This window comes from Somniosus microcephalus, chromosome 18, assembly GCF_052327205.1.
Source record: "Somniosus microcephalus isolate GS21.2 chromosome 18, FLI_Smic_1.0, whole genome shotgun sequence".
In the NCBI taxonomy this organism is placed as follows: domain Eukaryota; kingdom Metazoa; phylum Chordata; class Chondrichthyes; order Squaliformes; family Somniosidae; genus Somniosus; species Somniosus microcephalus.
The window spans coordinates 42,000,697-42,006,957 of NC_141004.1; positions in this window are offsets into that span (position 1 = coordinate 42,000,697).

Genomic DNA, 6,261 nt, shown 5'->3' on the forward strand with positions numbered 1-6,261 from the left:
TCTGACAGCCAGTTCCCTATCCACGCCAAAACTTTCCCCTTTATCCCATGAGCCTCAATTTTCCATGCTAATCTTTTATGTGGGACCTTATCGAAGGCCTTTTGGAAGTCCAGGTACACCACATCTACTGGCTCTCCCCCATCTATTCTACCAGTTACTCCCTCAAAAAATTCCAATAGATTAGTCAAGCACGATTTACCCTTTGTAAATCCATGTTGACTCTGTCCTATCCTGTCCCCATTTGCTAAGTGCTCCGCTATTTCATCCTTAATGATGGACTCCAGCATTTTGCCCACAACTGATGTAAGGCTTACAGGTCTGTAATTACCTGCTTTTTCCCTACCCCCCTTTTTGAATAGTGGGGTAACGTTAGCTACCCTCCAATCCATCGGCACTGTTCCCGAGTCTAATGAATTCTGAAAAATCATCCTTAGTGCATCCGCTATCTCTAGGGCCACCTCCTTCAGTACCCTAGGATGCATGTTATCAGGCCCTGGGGATTTGTCCACCTTCAATCCCTTTAGCTTCCTTAACACCATATCCTTAGAGATATTGATTTGCGTCAGTTCCTCCTTTGCCAATGTCCCTATTTTTCCCGATATCCCAGGGAGGTTTTTTGTGTCTTCCTTCGTAAAGACTGACCCAAAGTATGCATTTAGTTGATCTGCCATTTCCTTATTTCCCATTATATATTCCCCCGTATCTGACTGCAATGGACCAACTTTGGTTTTCACCAGTCTTTTCCTTTTGATATACTTATAAAAGCTTTTGGAGTTAGTTTTTATATTTTCCGCCAGCTTGTTTTCGTAAGCTATTTTGCCCCTCTTGATTATGCCCTTTGCCCTCCTTTGCTCTATCTTAAACTGTTCCCAATCTTCCGCTCTGGCGCTTTTTTTGGCTATTTTATACGCCCTATCTTTGGATTTTATGCTGTCTCTAATTTCCCCTGTTATCCACGGTTGAGTCACCTTTTTAGATTTCCTTTTATGCCAGATTGGTATAAACAATTTTTGCAATTTTGTCATTCTATCTTTAAATGTTTGCCATTGTTTATCTACCTCCAGTCCTCCCAGGAACGTTGTCCAATCAGACCTACTCAGTTCCCGTCTCATGGCATCATAATTCCCCTTGTTTAAATTCAGGACCTTAGTCTCTGAGTCAATTTCTTCGCTCTCCATTTCGAGTGAGAAATCGATCATGTTATGATCGCTCTGACCCAAGGGTCCCCGTACAACAAGATTACTGATTAGTCCCTTCTCATTGCACAGTACCCAGTCCAATATAGCCTGTTCCCGAGTTGGTTCCTCGACATATTGATCCAGATAACCATCCCTCAAACACTCAAGGAATTCCTCCTCCTCATTATTTTTACTGATTAGGCTAGTCCAATCTATATGTAAGTTAAAGTCACCTATGATGACAGCTGTGCTCTTATTGCACGCTTCTCTAATTTCCCTCGTGATGCCCTCCCTAACCTCTATTTTACTATTTGGAGGCCTATATACCACTCCTATTAATGTTTTTCGCCCCTCGCTATTTCTTAGCTCCACCCATATAGATTCTGTATTAACTGAGTTAATATCCTTCCTTTCAATTGCATTTATCCCCTCTTTTACTAGCAATGCTACCCCTCCTCCCTTTCTTTTTTGTCGATCCTTCCTAAATACTGAATACCCCTGTATGTTAAGCTCCCAGCCCTGCTCACCCTGCAACCATGTTTCCGTAATCCCAATTAGGTCATAATTATTAACCTCTATTTCCACAGCTAATTCATCTACCTTGTTCCTGATGCTTCTCGCATTAAGGTATAAAACCCTCAGGCTTTTTTTATGCTCACATTTTTTATGAATTAGTTTGGCCCTTTGTTTTTTGTTCCTCACCCTTTTATCATTTATTTCTGTCTGCCTTTCACTTTCCTCTATTTCACTACATAGGTTTCTAGCCCCCTGCCATACTAGTTTAAATGCTCCCGAACTGCTTTATCAAAAATTACCCCGAGAACATCAGTTCCATCTCTGCACAGGTGTAGACCGTCCCTTTTGTATAGGTCACACCTACCACAAAACTGGTTCCAATGCCTCAAAAATTTAAAACCCTCCCTCTTACACCACTGCTCAAGCCACGTATTTAGCCTAACTATCCTGTTCTCTGTACTCTTACTAGCACGTGGCACTGGTAGTAATCCAGAGATTACTACCTTCGAGGTCCTACTTTTTAGCTTGGCTCCTAACTCCCTAAATTCTACTTGTAGGACCTCTTCCCTTTTTTTAGCTACGTCGTTGGTACCAACATGTATCACGACAACTGGCTGTTCCCCCTCCCCCTCCAGAATGTTCTGCACCCGCGCCGAGACATCCTTGACCCTTGCACCAGGGAGGCAACATACCATCCTGGAGTCTCGGTCGCGACCACAGAAACCCCTATCTATTCCCCTTACAATCGAATCCCCTATTACTATAGCCCTGCCACTCTTTTTCCCTCCCTTCTTTGCAACAGAGCCAGTCATGGTGCCATGAGCCTGGCTGCTGGTGCCTTCCCCCGATGCGTCACCCCCCCCGACAACAGTACCTAAGACGGTGAACCTGTTGCTAAGGGAGACAACCCCAGGGGATTTCTGCACTACCTTCCTGCCCTTGCTCTGCCTTTTGGTCACCCATGTACTGTCTACGCTGGCCTTAACCTGCGGTGTGACCAACTCACTAAATGTGCTATCCACACCCCTCTCAGAATCGTGGATGCTCCAAAGTGAGTCCATCTGCAGCTCAAGGGCCGTCATGCGGTCCCACATGAGCTGCAGCTGGACACACTTCCCGCACACATAATCGTCAGGGACACAGGAAGCGTCCCTGATTTCCCACATGTTACAGGAGGAGCATGACACAGGTCCGAGCTCTACTGCCATGACTTAACCCTTATATTACTTTTTAATTTTCTAGTTTTAGTTTATTTATCGACTTTTGTTTTCCCGAAGCTTACTTAGACCAATGTATACTGTACTCCTCTTATTCCTTTTTAAACTAACCAAATCCCACTAGTTTTGGTTTTACTTTCTAGGAAGGTTTGAGGAAAGTACTTACCAGTTAGTCTTACCTCCCTGGTCTTTCGCTGACTTCCTGGTCTTGTGTCCCCTTGGTCCTACGCCGACTTCCCGCTCCTCCCGGTTCCTGCCCTGCTGAAAAGAAACTGAGACCAAAAAATTTGTGACCTCTGTTTTTAGACAGCTGCTAAAAGACTACTAGGTTAGAGGAGGAGGGTGGGTGGGGTTTCCTACTCTGTAGGAACTCGGGTTTAAGCCACCACCCTCCTTAAATACCTTTCACCTGGGTGCTTCCCACCAGGTCCGCTTCTGAAAAAAAGCTCACGAGCTGGACTTCCGCCTCAGCTGTTTTTTTAAATGGCTTTTTACCTCTCTCCTTCCCTGAGATTGGAGATTGGTGAGGCCTACCTGGGCCTCTGGAGCCTCTTGTAGTCGCTCTGCCGCTCAGCTCCGCCTCCACCCGCTGCCGATGCCGCACTGGGGCCTACCTGGGCCTCTGGAGCCTCTTGTAGTCGCTCTGCCGCTCAGCTCCGCCTCCACCCGCTGCCGCACTGGGGCCTACCTGGGCCTCTGGAGCCTCTTGTAGTCGCTCTGCCGCTCAGCTCCGCCTCCACCCGCTGCCGATGCCGCACTGGGGCCTACCTGGGCCTCTGGAGCCTCTTGTAGTCGCTCTGCCGCTCAGCTCCGCCTCCACCCGCTGCCGCACTGGGGCCTACCTGGGCCTCTGGAGCCTCTTGTAGTCGCTCTGCCGCTCAGCTCCGCCTCCACCCGCTGCCGATGCCGCACTGGGGCCTACCTGGGCCTCTGGAGCCTCTTGTAGTCGCTCTGCCGCTCAGCTCCGCCTCCACCCGCTGCCGCACTGGGGCCTACCTGGGCCTCTGGAGCCTCTTGTAGTCGCTCTGCCGCTCAGCTCCGCCTCCACCCGCTGCCGATGCCGCACTGGGGCCTACCTGGGCCTCTGGAGCCTCTTGTAGTCGCTCTGCCGCTCAGCTCCGCCTCCACCCGCTGCCGCACTGGGGCCTACCTGGGCCTCTGGAGCCTCTTGTAGTCGCTCTGCCGCTCAGCTCCGCCTCCACCCGCTGCCGATGCCGCACTGGGGCCTACCTGGGCCTCTGGAGCCTCTTGTAGTCGCTCTGCCGCTCAGCTCCGCCTCCACCCGCTGCCGCACTGGGGCCTACCTGGGCCTCTGGAGCCTCTTGTAGTCGCTCTGCCGCTCAGCTCCGCCTCCACCCGCTGCCGATGCCGCACTGGGGCCTACCTGGGCCTCTGGAGCCTCTTGTAGTCGCTCTGCCGCTCAGCTCCGCCTCCACCCGCTGCCGCACTGGGGCCTACCTGGGCCTCTGGAGCCTCTTGTAGTCGCTCTGCCGCTCAGCTCCGCCTCCACCCGCTGCCGATGCCGCACTGGGGCCTACCTGGGCCTCTGGAGCCTCTTGTAGTCGCTCTGCCGCTCAGCTCCGCCTCCACCCGCTGCCGCACTGGGGCCTACCTGGGCCTCTGGAGCCTCTTGTAGTCGCTCTGCCGCTCAGCTCCGCCTCCACCCGCTGCCGATGCCGCACTGGGGCCTACCTGGGCCTCTGGAGCCTCTTGTAGTCGCTCTGCCGCTCAGCTCCGCCTCCACCCGCTGCCGCACTGGGGCCTACCTGGGCCTCTGGAGCCTCTTGTAGTCGCTCTGCCGCTCAGCTCCGCCTCCACCCGCTGCCGATGCCGCACTGGGGCCTACCTGGGCCTCTGGAGCCTCTTGTAGTCGCTCTGCCGCTCAGCTCCGCCTCCACCCGCTGCCGCACTGGGGCCTACCTGGGCCTCTGGAGCCTCTTGTAGTCGCTCTGCCGCTCAGCTCCGCCTCCACCCGCTGCCGATGCCGCACTGGGGCCTACCTGGGCCTCTGGAGCCTCTTGTAGTCGCTCTGCCGCTCAGCTCCGCCTCCACCCGCTGCCGATGCCGCACTGGGGCCTACCTGGGCCTCTGGAGCCTCTTGTAGTCGCTCTGCCGCTCAGCTCCGCCTCCTCGAAGCCAGACGAGATGGTAATAGGCCCGTGGAGACAAAAGGCAGCTGAGATTAGGTGTGAAGTGTACTGGCAGCTGCCAGGTGAGAGAGAGAAACAAAAGGAGGGGGGGGAGGGAAAGGAGGACCCAAAACAAAGGAGTGGAAAAAATTATAATTAAAAAAGTAATAGGGGCCGAGGTTACTTCATTGGCTGTAAAGCGCTTTGGGACATCTGGTGCTCGTGAAAAGCGCTACATAACTGCAAGTCTTTTTTTCATAGTCTCCCTGATCCATCTTTGTTGCTGACTCTTTCCCTCCCTGCTTCTCATGGGAACTGTTTTTTGCTTCACTCCTTTGGGTGGACAGAGTTGCAGGATGAGGAGCGGAAGCGACAGCCTACAGAACCAGGATAAGCTGCCTGTTGGAAGGCAACAGGTGAGAGGGCCTGCTGGTAGAAAGCCTCACCCAGCCCACAGGGTTATAGGACTAGACTTACTTACATTGGATATTTCTGAGGAGCAGTGCAGGAGGAAGCTGCGCTTCACCAGGTAGGATGTCGCTGACCTAAGCATTCTCTTGCAGCAGGACCAATCTACCTGTTGCAGATGCATCTGTCCATGACAGCATTGGTGGAAGTGACCACCGCACAGTCCTTGTGGAGACGAAGTCCCGTCTTCATGTTGAGGATACCCTCCACCATGTTGTGTGGCACTACAACCGTGCTAAATGGGACAGATTTCGAACAGATCTGGCAACTCAAAACTGGGCATCCATGAGGCGCTGTGGGCCATCAGCAGCAGCAGAATTGTATTCAACCACAATCTGTAACCTCATGGCCCGGCATATCCCTCACTCTACCATTACCATCAAGCCAGGAGATCAACCCTGGTTTAACGAAGAGTGCAGGAGAGCATGCCGGGAACAGCACCAGGCATACCGAAAAATGAGGTGTCAACCTGGTGAGGCTACAACACAGGACTACTTGCATGCCAAACAACAGAAGCAACATGCGATAGACAGAGCTAAGCGATCTCACAACCATCGGATCAAATCAAAGCTCTGCAGTCCTGCCACATCCAGTCATGAGTGGTGGTGGACAATTAAACAGTTAACAGGAGGAGGAGGCTCCAAAAATATCCCCATCCTCAATGATGGTGGAGCCCAGCACGTGAGTGCAAAAGACAAGGCTGAAGCATTTGCAACTATCTTCAGCCAGAAGTGCCGAGTGGATGATCCATCT